The 18,568-nt window shown below is 46.0% G+C and overlaps 1 protein-coding gene across 2 annotated transcripts in view; it reads left to right on the top strand.

The window, feature by feature from the left end:
- The window catches only part of CMKLR2 (chemerin chemokine-like receptor 2), a 106,406-nt gene that overhangs the window by 11,655 nt on the left and 76,183 nt on the right, over nucleotides 1-18,568 (top strand). The window lies entirely within an intron of this gene.

Genomic DNA, 18,568 nt, shown 5'->3' with positions numbered 1-18,568 from the left:
TGTGCCAACTCATGGAATATGAGGAGTAATATCAGCCCACTAGAGCAACCAGCAAAAAGGAATCACATATCTGCAAGCTGGACTAAGACAAAAATTAAGCAAAACGTGGAACAGGAAAATCAAAAACTTAGCTTGTCCTGAAGATTACAGAAGCGGGAAGCAGAGGTAACAAGACACACTGATTACATTGCTAGCCGGCGAGGAAATGACAAGAAAGCCAGGTTAAATAGGAAACTCCCATAACCTGATAGAACAGGTGGACACCAGAGACCGCAGAGAACACAAGTCACCCAGTACCATCTGTAACCACCAGAGGGAGCCCAAAAACAGAATCCACAACACCAGGGGTAGACAGTGAATGCAGAGCAGATGACAGGCCGGCAGCTCCAGCCTCAAGAGGCCATATTCACACCAAATCTTAACACCTAGGCAACTCCTCAAATGGAGGGAGAAAAATATTCTTATCATCCAGTTCATGTATTGTACAAACCAGGACTACAAAGAGGAGGAGGAGAGTTTACAGGAAGCGGAACCCATCACAGGGACTCGGCAATATCACACTGTCATTCCATGTAGTGAAACAGAAATAAAAACAAGGATTTTTTGATTCAGCAAAGACAGTGAAGTCCATGAAGTGGTAGAAGGCGGCACAAGATTGGCAATCGATGACAGAACTGGTTATGTGACCTGTGATTATGATTGGCGCTGGTGGCGGGTACTGTACTCTCCAAAGATTGTGAAAATGAAGTACAATTTACTTTTTTGCACATTCTGGTCCAGCACCGTCCTTTGTGTATCCAAGAAAACCAGACATTTTAAAAGTGAACAAAAATCAGATATGAACTCCGGGGGAGCCAAACACCATGACTGGCCGCACATACTCTGACACAAAAGGAAATGGCCAGTGCTAGTAAGCGCTTATGGACAAGATGACATTTCACCCACTGGAAGGGACACATTGATGATAAAAGGCCAGTTTAAAAACGCGCTATTAATTGTTTGATTAGTTCATATTTTATAGAACGAGGATTTAACTACTGTACTATTCTTAAACACTTCATAAGTGACATGTTTAGTGATATAACAGAAAAAAAATTGTTACATGTATAAATAGGTGGTAAAAATAATAGTTCTTTTACAGGGAACCTGTCACCTGAATTTGGCGGGACCGGTTTTCGGTCATATGGGCGGAGTTTTTGGGTGTTTGATTCACCCTTTCCTTACCCGCTGGCTGCATGCTGGCCGCAATATTGGATTGAAGTTCATTCTATGTCCTCCGTAGTACACGCCTGCGCAAGGCATGGAACGTTTTTTTGTCCCGACGGATTGCAAAAACACGACGCATCCGTCGCACGACGGATGCGACGTGTGGCAATCCGTCGCCATGCGTCGCTAATGAAAGTCTATGGAGAAAAAACGAATCCTGCGGGCAACTTTGCAGGATGCGTTTTTTCTCCAAAACGACGCATTGTGATGTGCGTCAAACAACGCTAGTGTGAAAGTAGCCTATGGCCGGTTTCACATGTCAGTGGCTCCGGTACATGAGGTGACCGTTTCCTCACGTACCGGAGACACTGACTCACTTAGACACATTAAAATCAATGTGTCTCTGCACATGTCAGCGTGTTTTCACGGACCGTGTGTCCGTTTGGAAAACACGGAGACATGTCAGTGTTTGTGGGAGCGCACGTATTACACTGACCCATTAACCCCTTTCTGCCATTGGACGTAATATTCCGTCCATGTGGGGTGGGCCTTAATTCCCAAGGACGGAATATTACGTCCAGCGCGATCGGCCGCGCTCACGGGGGGAGCGCCGCCGATCGCGGCCGGGTGTCAGCTGCTTATCGCAGCTGACATCCGGCACTATGTGCCAGGAGCGGTCACGGACCGCCCCCGGCACATTAACCCCTGGCACACCGCGATCAAAGATGATCGCGATGTGCCGGCGGTGCAGGGAAGCACCGCGCAGGGAGGGGGCTCCCTGCGGGCTTCCCTGAGACCCCCGCAGCAACGCGATGTGATCGCGTTGCTCCGGGGGTCTCCTACCTCCCTCCCTGCAGTAAGTCCCGGATCCAAAATGGCCGCGGATCCGGGTCCTGCAGGGAGGGAGGTGGCTTACCAAGTGCCTGCTCAGAGCAGGCATTTGGTAACGCTGCACTGCTCTCAGACAGATCGGTGATCTGTCAGAGTGCTGTGCAAACTGGCAGATCACCGATCTGTATTGTCCCCCCCTGGGGCAAAGTAAAAAAGTAAAAAAAAAAATTTCCAAGTGTGTAAAAAAAAAATAAAAAAAAAATCCTAAATAATGAAAAAAAAAAATATATATTATTCCCATAAATACATTTCTTTATCTAAATTAAAAAAAACAAAACAATAAAAGTACACATATTTAGTATCTCCGCGTCCGTAACGACCCGACCTATAAAACTGGCCCACTAGTTAACCCCTTCAGTAAACACCGTAAGAAAAAAAAAAAAAAAACGAGGCAAAAAACAACGCTTTATTATCATACCGCCAAACATAAAGTGGAATAACACGCGATCAAAAAGACGGATATAAATAACCATGGTACCGCTGAAAGCGTCATCTTGTCCCGCAAAAAACGAGCCACCATACAGCGACAACAGCAAAAAAATAAAAAAGTTATAGTCCTCAGAATAAAGCGATGAAAAAATAATTATTTTTTTCTATAAAATAGTTTTTATCGTATAAAAGCGCCAAAACATAAAAAAATGATATAAATGAGGTGTCGCTGTAATCGTACTGAACCGAAGATTAAAACTGCTTTATCAATTTTATCAAACGCGGAACGGTATAAACGCCTCCCCCAAAAGAAATTCATGAATAGCTGGTTTTTGGTCATTCTGCCTCACAAAAATCGGAATAAAAAGCGATCAAAAAATGTCACGTGCCCGAAAATGTTACCAATAAAAACGTCAACTCGTCCCGCAAAAAACAAGACCTCACATGACTCTGTGGACTCAAATATGGAAAAATTATAGCTCTCAAAATGTGGTAACGCAAAAAATATTTTTTGCAATAAAAAGCGTCTTTCAGTGTGTGACGGCTGCCAATCATAAAAATCCGCTAAAAAACCCGCTATAAAAGTAAATGAAAAAAATGTATTTATTTCCATTTTCCCATTAGGGTTAGGGCTAGGGTTAGGGTTAGGGCTAGGGCTAGGATTAGGGTTAGGGCTAGGGCTAGGGTTAGGGCTAGGGTTAGGGCTAGGGTTAGGGTTAGGGCTAGGGCTAGGGCTAGGGTTAGGGCTAGGGCTAGGGTTAGGGCTAGGATTAGGGCTAGGGTTAGGGCTAGGGTTAGGGCTAGAGTTAGGGCTAGGGTTAGGGCTAGGGTTAGGGCTAGGGTTAGGGCTAGGGTTAGGGTTGGGACTAGGATTAGGGTTAGGGTTAGGGCTAGGGCTAGGGTTAGGGTTAGGGTTGGGGCTAGGGTTAGGGCTAGGGTAAGGGCTAGGGTTAGGGTTAAGGCTACAGTTAGGGTTGGGGCTAAAGTTAGGGTTAGGGTTTGGATTACATTTGCGATTGGGATTAGGATTAGGGGTGTGTCTGGGTTAGAGGTGTGGTTAGGGTTACCGTTGGGATTAGGGTTAGGGGTGTGTTTGGATTAGGGTTTCAGTTATAATTGGGGGGTTTCCACTATTTAGGCACATCAGGGGGATCTCCAAACGCGACATGGCGACCGATCTCAATTCCATCCAATTCTGCATTGAAAAAGTAAAACAGTGCTCCTTCCCTTCCGAGCTCTCCCGTGTGCCCAAACAGGAGTTTACCCCAACATATGGGGTATCAGCGTACTCAGGACAAATTGGACAACAACTTTTGGGGTCCAATTTCTCCTGTTACCCTTGGGAAAATACAAAACTGGGGGCTAAAAAATAATTTTTGTGGGAAAAAAAGAGATTTTTTATTTTCACGGCTCTGCGTTATAAACTGTAGTGAAACACTTGGGGGCTCAAAGTTCTCACAACACATCTAGATAAGTTCGTGGGGGGGTCTAGTTTCCAACATGGGGTCACTTGTGGGGGTTTCTACTGTTTAGGTATATTAGGGGCTCTGCAAACGCAATGTGACGCCTGCAGACCATTCCATTTAAGTCTGCATTCCAAATGGCACTCCTTCCCTTCCGAGCCCTCCCATGCGCCCAAACGCTGGTTCACCCCACATATGGGGTATCAACGCACTCAGGACAAATTGGACAACAACTTTTGGGGTCCAATTTCTCCTTTTACCCTCGAGAAAATACAAAACTGGGGGCTAAAAAATAATTTTGAGGGGAAATTTTTTATTTTATTTTCACGGCTCTGCGTTATAAACTGTAGTGAAATACTTGGGGGCTCAAAGTTCTCACAACACATCTAAATAAGTTCCTTGGGGGGTCTAGTTTCCAATATGGGGTCACTTGTGGGGGGTTTCTACTGTTTAGGTACATTAGGGGCTCTGCAAACACAATGTGACGCCTGCAGACCATTCCATCTAAGTCTGTATTCCAAATGGCTCTCCTTCCCTTCCGAGCCCTCCCATGCGCCCAAACGCTGGTTCTCCCCCACATATAGGGTATCAGCGCACTCAGGACAAATTGCACAACAACTTTTGGGGTCCAATTTCTCCTGTTACCCTCAGGAAAATACAAAACTGGGGGCTAAAAAATTATTTTTGTGGGAAAAAAATTTTGTTTTATTTTTACGGCTCTGCATTATAAACTTCTGTGAAGCTCTTATTGGGTCAAAGTGCTCACCACACATCTAGATAAGTTCCTTAGGGGGTCTACTTTTCAAAATGGTGTCACTTGTGGGGGGTTTCAATGTTTAGGTACATCAGTGGCTCTCCAAATGCAACATGGCGTCCAATCTCAATTCCTGTCAATTTTGCATTGAAAGGTCAAACGGCGCTCCTTCCCTTCCGAGCTCTCCCATGCGCCCAAACAATGGTTTACCCCCACATATGGGGTATCAGAGTACTCAGGACAAATTGTGCCACAACTTTTGTGGTCCAATTTCTTCTCTTACCATTGGGAAAATAAAAAATTGGGGGCGAAAAGATAATTTTTGTGAAAAAAAAATGATTTTTTATTTTTACGGTTCTGCATTATAAACTTCTGTGAAGCACTTGGTGGGTCAAAGTGCTCACCACACCTCTAGATAAGTTCCTTAGGGGGTCTACTTTCCAAAATGGTGTCACTTGTGGGGGGTTTCAATGTTTAGGCACATCAGTGGCTCTCCAAACGCAACATGGCGTCTCATCTCAATTCCTGTCAATTTTGCATTGAAAGGTCAAACGGCGCTCCTTCCCTTCCGAGCTCTCCCATGCGCCCAAACAATGGTTTACCCCCACATATGGGGTATCAGAGTACTCAGGACAAATTGTGCCACAACTTTTGTGGTCCAATTTCTTCTCTTACCATTGGGAAAATAAAAAATTTGGGGCGAAAAGATAATGTTTGTGAAAAAAAATGATTTTTTATTTTTACGGTTCTGCATTATTAACTTCTGTGAAGCACTTGGTGGGTCAAAGTGCTCACCACACCTCTAGATAAGTTCCTTAGGGGGTCTACTTTCCAAAATGGTGTCACTTGTGGGGGGTTTCAATGTTTAGGCACATCAGTGGCTCTCCAAACGCAACATGGCGTCCCATCTCAATTCCAGTCAACTTTGCATTGAAAAGTCAAATGGCGCTCCTTCCCTTCCGAGCTCTGCCATGCGCACAAACTGTGGTTAACCCCTACATATGGGGTATCAGCGTACTCAGGACAAATTGTACAACAACTTTTGGGGTCCATTTTCTCCTGTTACCCTTGGCAAAATAAAACAAATTGGAGCTGAAGTAAATTTTTTGTGAAAAAAAGTTAAATGTTAATTTTTATTTAAACATTCCAAAAATTCCTGTGAAGCACCTGAAGGGTTAATAAACTTCTTGAATGTGGTTTTGAGAACCTTGAGGGGTGCAGTTTTTAGAATGGTGTCACACTTGGGTATTTTCTATCATATAGACCCCTCAAAATGACTTCAAATGAGATGTGGTCCCTAAAATAAAATGGTGTTGTAAAAATGAGAAATTGCTGGTCAACTTTTAACCCTTATAACTCCCTAACAAAAAAAAATTTTTGGTTCCAAAATTGTGCTGATGTAAAGTAGACATGTGGGAAATGTTACTTATTAAGTATTTTGTGTGACATATCTCTGTGATTTAATTGCATAAAAATTCAAAGTTGGAAAATTGCGAAATTTTCAAAATTTTCGCCAAATTTCCGTTTTTTTCACAAATAAACGCAGGTAATATCAAAGAAATTTTACCACTATCATGAAGTACAATATGTCACGAGAAAACAATGTCAGAATCACCGGGATCCGTTGAAGCGTTCCAGAGTTATAACCTCATAAAGGGACAGTGGTCAGAATTGTAAAAATTGACCCGGTCCATAACGTGCAAACCACCCTTGGGGGTAAAGGGGTTAAAGTCAATGGGTCCGTGTAAAACACGTGTGCCGTGCAGGAGACAGCGCTACAGTAAGCGCTGTCCCCCCCACACGGTGCTGAAGCTGCCATTCATATCTTCTTTCCAGGAGCGTTCGCTGGAGAGAAGATATGAATAATCCTTTTTTTTTTTTCTCGTGTTTAAAATAAAGATCCCTGTCCCCCCGCTGTTAATAAAATACTTACCTGCTCCCTCGCTGCTTCCTCTCCTTGCCGCAGCTTCTCCTGTATGAGCGGTCACGTGGTGCCGCCCATTACAGTGATGAATATGCGGCTCCACCTCCATAACACCAAAAAAAAAAGATTTTTCATATCTTCTCTCCAGCGCACGCTGCTGGAGAGAAGAAATTAATGGCGGCTTCAGCACCAGATGCAGGGGACAGCGCTTAACTGTAGCGCTGTCTCCTGCATGGTGCGTGTGGTACCCAGTCGGCACACGGGCGGCACACGGATGCCGCACGTGTGCCACACTGATGTGTCACATGAGCACACGGACACACGGACACGGATAATTCCGGTACCGATTTTTCCGGTACCGGAATCATCTGGACCTGTGAGATTGGCCTAAGTGATACATATCTGGAATCAGAGTCTCTGCCTCTACATCATGCTGCTCTCAGATGGGGTGACAGATTCCCTTTAACGAGAAATCCATGTTAACCTTCAATATATTCTTATATTAAATGTATCAAATGTTCTAATAAGATGACGTCTGATCTGAATATACTGTACATCCCCTGCTTCTGTATTATATTATCATAGATCTCTTTCCTTTAATTCATCAATACCGTTGTAGAACAGCAGACTTCTTGAGGCTTATCAGCTGAGGAGCGAATTTGACGTAAGAATTATATTCTTGGATTATAATAGCTCAGGGCCATTGGTGACAGATTCCATTGAAATAGGAGTAAGCACCAGAGGTCCTTGACTGAAGGACTGCTGTCCTACAGAAAGATGATCATGGGCTATTTACCATTGATGAGCAAATCGATTTGGTCCAGTGACCACATCATGTTCAGGTCATGCCTCAGCAATCATGTCACACTGGGTTACTAAGAACATAGTGAAGATACCAAGGCACTTCCAATTTTATTTCATATCAGCAAGTATTTGCATGTAGGCCAATGTTAATGTTGCGCTCGCATGATGATGGCGCCGGGAAGGGCAGAAGACGGTGGCTGGTAAGTAAAATAATAGACAGAAGGGAATATATATTTTTATATAGCGCTAACATATTCCACAGCGCTTTACAGTTTGCACACATTATCATCACTGTTACTAAAATAGAAAAACGCTGGAGTGGTGCTTTAAAACCTATTTCTTGCACCTGGGAGAAAAAATAACCATGAACGAGCCCAGGATACGTGACAAATTTTCATGTGATCTGGCAGGCGAAACTATTCCCAGTCTATTAAAACATCTACCACCAGAAGGAACTCGTTTTTAACAGCATGATCCAGGCTTCATCTTCTGACAGGTGAAGGCTTCCTTCCTACATGAGCAGGGCCATGTGTGAAGTATGAAGGAGGCACGATGGTGTGGGATGGTAGGGTTGTCTGTCAAGCAGTATGCCGAGTCCCATGCAATAATGTCAGTCTAGAGAGATTTCTTTCAGCTTTGTGACAACAGACTGAGGAAGGCTAGTTCCCATTTCAGCATAAAATTTTGCAAGAGTAAAAATGCAAAGTCCCCCAAAATGATGCATTGTGTTTGGTGTGAGGGCACTGACCTCAGCTCCACCATATAGATGCCAATGTCACCAATGGAAGTGATTCCTCATCTATAGTGACAAATGTCTCAGGAGAACGCCATTTATTATACCAGAAAAGGGGGCTTCACAACTCCCATAAAGAAATGCAGCTAAACATGATACACTCATCTGATTGATCCATGAAATACTAATTAGTAGAAATATGAAAATGTTACTATTGTGGCTTTAAATAAATTAGGCGAGATTATGAACTGCTATCAGTTTTTGTCATAAATTTGCTAAAAATGTAACATCCTGGCTGTGTAAGGCTATGTCCGCACGTTGCGTTTTTTGTCTTGGGCGTATTCAACTTGCGAATGAAATAGCAGCATGCTGCGATTGTACGCGTATATCGCCCAAGTCTCGCCAATGCAAGCCAATGGGTGCGAGAAAAAATCAGACGCCACACGGACCATCAGTGTGACTTGCAAGAAATACGCACATATTTTCCTCATTTCAGCCCATTGAGCCATTAAATTCAATAGGGAAAAACCGTGAGAAATGTAAAGCCATACGCAGGTCATACACATGTCATACGGATACATAGGTGCGAGAAAATCGCATCATCACATTCCAAACGCATTACACACAGATGACCATACGGAGAAGACTCGTGCGACTCTCAGCAGGGAGACTCAGACCGATTTTCCATATGTTTAGTGTGACCCCGGCCTTATGTCCAAATTTTTTCCACAGACCTGCGTCAAATGTGGAAATTCCGCAAGTGAAAAATGTGCATGCCTTTTCAGTGGGTTTCCATGGCGGAACCTTATCAATAACGCATGTAATCCACATATGGCTGTATCAATAAAGTTTTATCAAAGCAAAATACCAGGAAGTATCAAAAGCAAAGCAGCTTTATGTAAATCATTACACACCAACGAGAGACAATCTGAACATCAAACTAGCAGTATTTGGTCAGTATTTTACATCAGTATTTGTAGCCAAAACCAGGAGTGGGTGATAAATGCAGAAGTGGTGCATATGGTTCTATTATACTTTTCCTCTAATTGTTCCACTCCTGGTTTTGGCTTACAAATACTGATGTAAAATACTGACCAAATACTGCTGGTGTGACGGCAGCCTTAGAGGCAGACCATGGCTACCAGGTAAGCGGTGAGCTCACCCCATGAGCCCGCTGCATACACCCACCCCCAACTTGTGCAGCACATGAACGCCGGATGTCTGTAAGGATCACGGGAATGCCTGTCTCATCATAATAATTATTGTAACAATACTTCCGTCATAAAGTTAGAGGGGAAAAAGGAAGTTTGTGTTTCTTAACACAATGTATGTTGTCTGGCAACACAAAAAGAGAACGTCACTCATGGCGAGATTACTGGTATTCTGTTATTTCCCAATAAGAAGTAGTAGACTTGATTCACCAGGCTGTATAATCCAGCAAAGTGATATGTATTGTAGAGCGTTATAACCCATTAAGATAGCCTTTACAATTCTAACATTAAGAGCACAGACAGATGGCCATATAACAAGCATGAACATCACATGGCAGTGCACGGACTGATCAGAGCGTGACAGCTGCATAGAATTACATGTTGTGACACTCAGGTCAGGAGAGCTGCCGGCCAGTCCGAGCATTGCTATGTGATCATCATCCTTATTATACAGCCCTGAAAGTTATCATCTGTGAACAGGATAGGCGATAAACTTCTGATGGGTGTGGTCCAACTGCAGGGACTCCCAACATTGCTGAGAACGGGATTTTTAAAGGTAATCTATCACCGGGTTTTTGCTACCTAATCTGAGAACAGCATGATGTAGGGATAGAGAGCCTGATTCACTTACTGGGCTGCTTGCTGTAGTTTTTATAAAATCACTGTTTTATCTGCGGGTGATTACTAGTAAAGCTGCTGCCAGGTAGTCGTCCATATTCATGAGCACATTGGCAGCTTGCTGAGTACAATCTGTGGTGTAGGGTTGTGAAGAGCTCAGCATTCAGAGAACTGGTAGACTTGAAAGCAAAAAAACATTATTAAAAACTATAGCAAGCAGCCTCGAAAGAGAAAGATCACTGGGATCAGGGTCTCTGCCCCTACATTATGCAGCTCTCAGATAGGGTAGCAAAAATCTGCTGATGGATTCCCTTTAGGCCTGTCCCACACGTCCAGATAATTCCGGTACCGGAAAAATGGGTACCAGAATTATCTGTGTCCGTGTGCTCACGTGGCACATCAGTGTGCCACCCGTGTGCCGACTGGGTACCATACGCACCGTGCAGGAGACAGCGCTACAGTTGAGCGCTGTCCCCTGCATCTGGTGCTGAAGCCGCCATTCATTTCTTCTCTCCAGCAGCGTTCGCTGGAGAGAAGATATGAAAAATCTTTTTTTTTTTTTTGGTGTTTAAAAAAAAAGATCCCTGTCCCCAACCCCCTCCCACCCCCAATGGGGGGTGGAGCCACATATTCATCACTGTAATGGGCGGCACCACGTGACCGCTCATACAGGAGAAGCTGTGGCGAGGAGAGGAAGCAGCGAGGGAGCCGGGTAAGTATTTCATTAACAGTGGGGGGGCACACATGGGGTGGGAGGGGGTTGGGAAAAGGGATCTTTTTTTGAAACACCAAAAAAAAAAAAAAAAAAGATTTTTCAAGAAATGAATGGCGGCTTCAGCACCACACTGGGGGGACAGCGCTTACTGTAGCACTGTCTCCTGCACAGCACACGGATTGCACACGGACAGCATCCGTGTGCGGTACGTGTTTTACACGGACCCATTGACTTTAATGGGTCCGTGTAATACGTGCGCTCCCATGAACACTGACATGTCTCCGTGTTTTTCAAACGGACACGCGGTCCGTGAAAACACGCTGACATGTGCAGAGGTGAGTCAGTGTCTCCGGTACGTGAGGAAACTGTCACCTCACGTACCGGAGCCACTGACGTGTGAAACCGGCCTTAAACTGACGTGTCGTCACAGGCACTGCTCTATTCATTATCTATGCGACTGGTTAAGATAGTCGAGTGCAGCTCTTATCTCCTTCCAGCCACGCACTGGCTGCCCATACATTATAGGATCCAATTTAAACTGCTTGTTCTCACCCACAAAGCTCCCCACAGTGTGGCACTCCCTACATCTCCCTCATTACGGTTTATTGGCCTACCCGCTCGCTACACTCCGCAAGCGACTTTCGACTAACCTCTGCACTGATCCGTACCTCCCACTGCCGGCTCCAAGAGTTCTCCCAAGTTGCATCAATACTCTGGAATGGTCTACCCCAAGAAATTAGGGCTAACCACAACTAATACAGTTTTAGGCGCTCCCTAAAAACACATCTGTTTAGGGCGGCCTATCACGATCCCTAATCAAAGTCCTTTTATACATTGTCCATTCTCTACTTCCCTGAACATAATGCTGCATCAAACTCCACTGCACAAATATTGGTTGGTGACTAGCTCATGCAGCCTTTATCTATCCCCCATTTCCTCAAGATGGCTGAACCAACATTGCAAATAAGTACCTGTACTTTGTCACCCGCACCTTATTGCAGATTGTAAGCTCTGAAGCGCAGGTTCATCATTATCTTTGCTTTAATTATTGTACAGTGCTGTGCTGTATTATCATTAACTTTGTTATTACTTGTATATGAACTGTTGAATTGCAAAGCTCTGTGGAACATGTTGGCACTATATAAATAAAGATTATTATCATTACTATTAGACAATGAATGGAGCTGTGGAGTATGTGTGCATTTATAGTTCCAATTCGATAAGGCATTCCTGAGACCCGTTCTCAGATTTGGTGAGGGTCTCAGTGGTGTGAACCAAATTGGTCAGAAAGATGATCACCTCAGGTAGGTAGGTAATGAATTTCATTGTTGCTTATAAGGCCATAAGCCACCCTTGCAGTCCACACAACATGGTCTGATAACAGATTGCAGTACACGAACTGGCCATGGGTCTCCCAATCCAAGCTTGACCGCTTGATATATTTTTATGTGGCTGTCATGCTTGGGTCGTGAGACCAAGGACCAGTTCATGCATTAGGCCTGCATTAGAGCGTAATATGGACGAGTGCTATGCCATAAAAAATCGCACCAATTAACTCGGACCAATGTTAATCTATGGGGCAGCTCCTATCATCCGTTGTTTTCTTGGCCATATTATACGTGCGAGTGAAATCGCAGCATGCTGCGATTGTCAACATATTACGCCCGAAATACGTCATTGCAAGTCTATGGGTGCGCATCAGTGTTCTATAGAAAAGCCGGCAATTCAGTGCGGTGTACAGTAAAATCACACTGACAGCTTACAATAGAATAGATAAAATAAATGTCTACACATACAGTGCCTTGCGAAAGTATTCGGCCCCCTGGAACTTTTCAACCTTCTCCCACATATCATGCTTCAAATATAAAGATACCAAATGTAAATTTTTGGTGAAGAATCAACAACAAGTGAAACACAATTGTGAAGTTGAACTAAATTTTTTGGTTATTTTAAATTTTTGTGGAAATTCGAAAAGTGGGGTGTGCAATATTGTTCGGCCCCTTTAACTTAATACTTTGTTGTCCCACCTTTTGCTGCAATTACAGCTGCAAGTCGCTTGGGGTATGTCTCTATCAGATTTGTACATTGAGAGACTGAAATTCTTGCCCATTCTTCCTTGGCAAACAGCTCAAGCTCAGTGAGGTTTGATGGAGATCGCTTGTGAACAGCAGTTTTCAGCTCTTTCCACAGATTCTCGATTGGATTGAGGTCTGGACTTTGACATGGCCATTCTAATACCTGGATACATTTATTTCTGAACCATTCCATTGTAGATTTTGCTTAATGTTTGGGATCATTGTCTTGTTGGAAGACAAATCTCCGTCCCAGTCTCAAGTCTTTTTGCAGACTCCAACAGGTTTTCTTCAAGAATGGTCCTGTATCTGGCTCCAACAATCTTCCCATCAATTTAACCATCTTCCCTGTCACTGCTGAAGAAAAACAGGCTGAAACCATGATGCTGCCACCACCATGTTTGACAGTGGGGATGGTGTGTTCAGGGTGATGAGTAGTGTTGAGCCACTCCCCTAGTGTTCGAGTTCGATTTGGTTCGTCGAACTGGGGCGTGTTCGATGAATGTTCATCGAACATTCGACGAACACCGTCGAACTCCATTGAAACCAATGGCAGGCAAACACAAACACATACAAACACATAGAAAACATATAGAAAACACCTTAAAAGGTGTCCAAAAGCTGACGAACTGCTCAGAAGACACAACAAACACATGGAAAAGTCACAACTACATATAGTCATGGGAAAAGAAAAGAGGTGGAGGAGTAAAAGGAGGAGGAGACACAGATATAGGCATGTCATGCCATTCTAAAATCAAGAAAGGCCGGAGTAAAAACCTAAAATCACCCTACCAATACCCAGACGTTGTGACAAAAAAAATTAAAAAAGGAATATCTTTAGGTAGAATGGCGGCGGGTCCATTCAGAACACTTTCCTTAGAAGACGTAGTGATACCCCTGTTGGGAGTTGTGCCAAAAAAGGAACCCAATACATTCAGACGAATCCACCATTTGTCATATCCAAGGGGCAGGTCAGTAAACGACAACATCGACGCGGAACCAAGTACAGTAGGAATAGTGTCCTGCCATTAGGCTGCTTCTGTGAAGGAGCATACTACATAGATCACTGTTTGCCCATGGGGTGCTCCATATCCTGCTCACTATTTGAGGCGTTTAGTTGCTTCCTCTAATGGGTCATCATGGACGTTTCTAAGGCAGCACATATTATCCATTACCTCGACGACTTCTTATGCCTGGGCCCAAAAGATTCGCCACATTGTGAATACATGCGGTAGTCCACCTGTGAGAAGGAGAGAGCTGGAGGGAGAGTGGACAACCCGGAGCCGAGGGGTTAGATTGAGAAAGGAAGAAGGCGGTGTAGCTTGCTTCATGGGTGGGGTACTCTGCTGAGTAGCAGAAATTGCTACAAGGCCCAAAAGGATTTCCAGGGCTAGATGACGTTAAAAAATAGTGGTTAGGTAAACAGGCAGTGTAGCTTGCTTCATGTGTGGGGTACTCTGCTGAGTAGCAGAAATTGCTACTAGGCCCAAAAGGATTTCCTGGGCCAGATGCCGTTAAAAAATAGTAGTTAGGTAATAAACAGGCGGTGCAGCTTGCTTCATGTGTGGGGTACTCTGCTGAGTAGCAGAAATTGCTACTAGGCCCAAAAGGATTTCCTGGGCCAGATGCCGTTAAAAAATAGTGGTTAGGTAAACAGGTGGTCTAGCTTGCTTCATGGGTGGGGTACTCTGTTGAGTAGCACAAAATGCTACTTGGCCCAAAAGGATTTCCTGGGCCAGATGCCGTTAAAAAATAGTAGTTAGGTAATAAACAGGCGGTGCAGCTTGCTTCATGGGTGGGGTACTCTGCTGAGTAGCAGAAATTGCTACTAGGCCCAAAAGGATTTCCTGGGCCAGATGCCGTTAACAAATAGTCGTTAGGTAAACAGGCGATGTAGCTTGCTTCATGGGTGGGGTACTCTGCGGAGTAGCAAAAATTGCTACTAAGCCTAAATGGATTTCCTGGGCCAGATGCCATGAAAAATAGTACTTAGGTAAACAGGAGGTGGGTGGGTGGGCTACTCTGCTGACTAGCAGACACTGAAGCTTTGGAGCAGACCTCTGAATCCCAGGCCATGGTATGAGTAAACAACTCTGCAGACGACCCCACCCACCTGGAATTGACGATGGCAACGTCATGTAAAACACAGCAAGGGGACTCAATAAAGAGTCTCCATTTTTTCCAAAGATTCGGCCACAGGCACCACTTAAGTGGCATCAATTTCGCCAGAGTTTTTTAAAATGGTTGGTGAGGTGATTTTCCAAAATCATCAAGCTTTTAGTCTCCCCAGGATGACACGGGGTAGAAAAGTCCTTGCGGATCCAGGATTTGTTCGTCTTGATGAACGTTAGTCTGTCTACATTGTCACTGGACAGCCGCGTGCGCTTATCTGTCAGCACACCACCAGCAGCGCTGATCACACGTTCAGAGAGAACGCTGGCTGCGGGGCACGACAAGATCTCCAAGGCGTGAGTGGCGAGCTCAAGCCATTTTTCAAGATTGGAAGCCCAAAATGAGCAAGGGTCCAGTTCTACAGTCATGGCATCGATGTTAACTTGGAGATACTCTTGTACCATCCTCTCTAGGCGTTGGCTGTGCGTCAGACTTCTTGTCTCCTGTGGCCTTGCAAAGGATGGTCTAAAAAAATCTTGAAACGATTGGAAAAAATTGCTGTTACCACCAGATACGATGTTACTGTTACTGTTTGAGTGATGACTCGATAGTCCCACGGTTGGCAAGTTAGAACTCAGGGATTCACTACGTGCACCACTGGTGTTTTGTGGAAAAGCAGATGTAAGATTCTGTAACAGTCTCTGCTGATACTCCTGCATGCGTGAATCCTTTTCTATGGCAGGAATTACCGTATTTTTCGGACTATAAGACGCACCGGACCATAAGACGCACCCCAAATTTGGGGTGAAAATTGCAGAAAAAAAGATTTTTTATAACATGGGGGTCCGTCTTATTGTACGAATTTACAGTATCTTATGGCGGTGGCAGAGCAGGGTCACAGGAGGCAAGGTGGGGTGATGCTGGGATGAGGAGGTGCTGGGATGAGAAGGTGCTGGGATGAGAAGGTGCTGGGATGAGAAGGTGCTGGGATGAGGAGGTGCTGGGATCAGGAGGTGCTGGGATCAGGAGGTGCTGGGATCAGGAGGTGCTGGGATCAGGAGGTGCTGGGATCAGGAGGTGCGGGGATCAGGAGGTGCTGGGATCAGGAGGTGCTGGGATGAGAAGGTGCTGGGATCAGGAGGTGCTGGGATCAGGAGGTGCTGGGATCAGGAAATGCAGTGAGAGGTATGGCGTGAGAGGGGTCCCTGGCGTACCATGCAGGCTTACCTAGGTGGCAGAGGTGCAGTGGCAGAGGTCCGGTGGCAGAGGTGTGGTGGCGGGGGTGTGGCAGCAGAGGAGGCGCAGGAAGCGGGGTCCCTTTCCCCGGTATGGTGATGCAGCAGGCCCGGTATGCAGCAGAGCCGGGTGAATCCTCTTGTTATCGGTGGGCGCGGCCATCTTCCTGAGGCCGCGCGTGTGCAGATGAAGCGCTCTGCTCCCGGGGCTTCAGGAAAATGGCCGCGGGAGGCCGCGCGTGCGCAGATGGAGATCGCGGCGGCCATTTTCCTGAAGCCCCGGGAAGCAGAGCGCTCCATCTGCGCACGCGCGGCCTCCGGAAAATGGCCGCCACCACCGATAACAAGAGGATTCACCCGGCTCTGCTGCATACCGGGCCTGCTGCATCACCATACCGGGGAAAGGGACCCCGCTTACTGCGCCTCCTCTGCCGCCACACCCCCGCAACCGCACCTCTGCCACCGGACCTCTGCCACCGCACCTCTGCCACCTAGGTAAGCCTGCATTGCGACTATTAGATGCACCCCCCATTTTCCCCCCTTTTTTTGGGGGGAAAAAGTGCGTCTTTTAGTCCGAAAAATACGGTATTTCGCCAAATTTACTTTTGTACCGGAGATCTAAGAGTGTGGCAACCAAGTAGTCGGCATTACTTCGGATTCTGACAATCCGAGGGTCATGTTGCAGGTAGTGCAGCAAGAAGGCACTCATGTGTCTTGCGCATCCAGGAGGACCAAGAATCATACTTCCTTCCTCTGCCCTCTCCCCCCAACCTCGCACAACAAAAATTTGATCAACGTCTCCCTCATCTGATGAGTCCTCCATGCCCAGCGCCAGTTCATCCTCCACTTCTTCCTCTCCTCCTGCACCTTCCTCAACAGTTTGGCTGCTACCATGCACCCTCGGTAATCCCTCTCCCCCAGCCTCCAATGCCAGCCGCCTTGGTGCTGCTGACCGTCTGGACTTTGGAGATATTAACCCTTCCGCATACGACTCCTCCTGTTCCTCCTCCTCCTCTTGTTCCACCACCTGACTCCGAATACTGTTTAAGGTGTGCTCTAGCATGTAAATGACCGGAATAGTCATGCTGATAATGGCATTGTCAGCACTAGACATCTTCGTCGCTATTTCAAAACTGTGCAGAAGGGTGCATAGGTCCCTGATCTGAGACCACTCCTGCAGCGTGATTTGCCCCACCTCTGGATCTCGTTGGCCCAGGCTATACGTCATAACGCATTGCACCAGGGCTCATCGGTGCTGCCACAGTCGCTGCAACATGTGCAAAGTTGAATTCCACAGTGTGGGCACATCGCATTTCAGCCGGTGAACTGGTAGGCCCAATGACTTCTGTAGAAATGTAAGTCGCTGAGCTGCGGGTTGCGAACGGCGGAAGTGAGCACACAGCGACCGTGCCCTCTGCAGAAGCCCATCTAGTCCGGGATAGTTGGATAAAAATTGCTGGACAACCAGGTTTAAAACGTGAGCCATACAAGGCACGTGTGTGACATTGCCCTGGCGAAGGACGGCACCCAGGTTTGCAGCATTGTCGCACACGGCCTTCCCTGGCTGCAGGTTGAATGGAGAAAACTATTGATGGAACTCAGTCTCAAGAGCTCACTACAACTCCTCAGCTGTGTGACTCACATTTCCCAGATATTTCAATGTAAACACTGCCTGATGCCGTTGAGCCCTGGTGACAGCATAGTAAGGAGGTGTGCAGGATTCCTTCTGTGAAGTTAGAACGCGGGTGGCATTACCAGACAGGCTTTGGGTGCAGGTGGAGGACCGAGAGGAGGTTGAGGAGGCAGAAGCAGTGGAGAAACTTCTAGATACAGAGGATCGACGAGCAACTCGTGGGTACGGCAAGCCCCTTCTCCTGATGTCACCATAGTTACCCAGTGTCCAGTCACCGACATGTAACGCCCCTGTCCATGTCTACTCGTCCAAGTGTCTGTGGTGAAATGCACCCTGTCACACACACAGTTTCTCAAGGAAGTGGTGATGTTGTGTGCGACATGCTGGTGTAGCGCAGGCACAGCTTTCTTTGAGAAGTAATGGCGAGTGGACATCTGGTACTGGGGCACTGCGACGGACATAAGGTCTCGAAAATCCTCTGTGTCCACCAGGCGGAAAGGCAGCATTTCTGTAGCCAACAGCTTGCAGATGGTGAAATTCAATGTGGTCTCGATGTCGGAGAGCGCTCAACACCAGCAGGTGTTTCCACTTGCAAATGTCCTGACAACCTGCCAATCACACTGGCTGTTGCAGCTAAATAGGTGGAAGGTATGCGTCCAGAACCATGTGCGACTGCTGTTCCCACAGTCACAGAGGATGAAGAGGATGCGAATGCACTTGATAGGGCAGACCGTGGTTGACCCGGCCCACTAGGCCACATTGTAGCAC

This window comes from Ranitomeya imitator, chromosome 7 (genome assembly GCF_032444005.1).
Source record: "Ranitomeya imitator isolate aRanImi1 chromosome 7, aRanImi1.pri, whole genome shotgun sequence".
Lineage (NCBI taxonomy): Eukaryota > Metazoa > Chordata > Amphibia > Anura > Dendrobatidae > Ranitomeya > Ranitomeya imitator.
Note: the sequence above shows the minus strand (reverse complement) of the source record. Positions and strands in the feature narration are given on the sequence as shown.